This window comes from Etheostoma spectabile, chromosome 12 (genome assembly GCF_008692095.1).
Source record: "Etheostoma spectabile isolate EspeVRDwgs_2016 chromosome 12, UIUC_Espe_1.0, whole genome shotgun sequence".
Taxonomy (NCBI): Eukaryota; Metazoa; Chordata; class Actinopteri; order Perciformes; family Percidae; genus Etheostoma; species Etheostoma spectabile.
Window position 1 is genome coordinate 25,318,043 of NC_045744.1, and position 374 is coordinate 25,318,416.

General features: G+C 41.7%; 1 protein-coding gene across 4 annotated transcripts in view; it reads left to right on the top strand.

Moving 5' to 3' along the window:
- Window positions 1–374, top strand: part of yeats2 (YEATS domain containing 2) — a 24,411-nt gene that overhangs the window by 13,115 nt on the left and 10,922 nt on the right. The window lies entirely within an intron of this gene.

Consider the following 374-nt stretch of genomic DNA (forward strand, 5'->3'; position numbering starts at 1 on the left):
GTATAAATATCAAGTAGAAATATAAGTAAGGAAATATAAGGAGTGTGAATATGTACGGTATTTACATAGTTAAAGGAATGTTATGATACGGCAATGTCCAAGTGTGTGTGTGCAGAAATCCTCTTAGCACATTCCTTCTTAGCAGGCATGTAATGGCATATATTGTCCTTCTTGTGTGTTTCTTACATGGACGGTTGAATTGGTAGCTCTGGGAATTGTTTGTGAATAACTGAATCTAATACATGTGGGTGGGGTGGCAATAGTCAGTAGGGAGGTCGGTTAAGAACCGGAAGGTTGCTGGTTCAAGTCCCCATACGGACCAAAGTATGGTGTACTGCCAAGGCGTTTTTGAGCAAGGCACCGAACCCCCAACT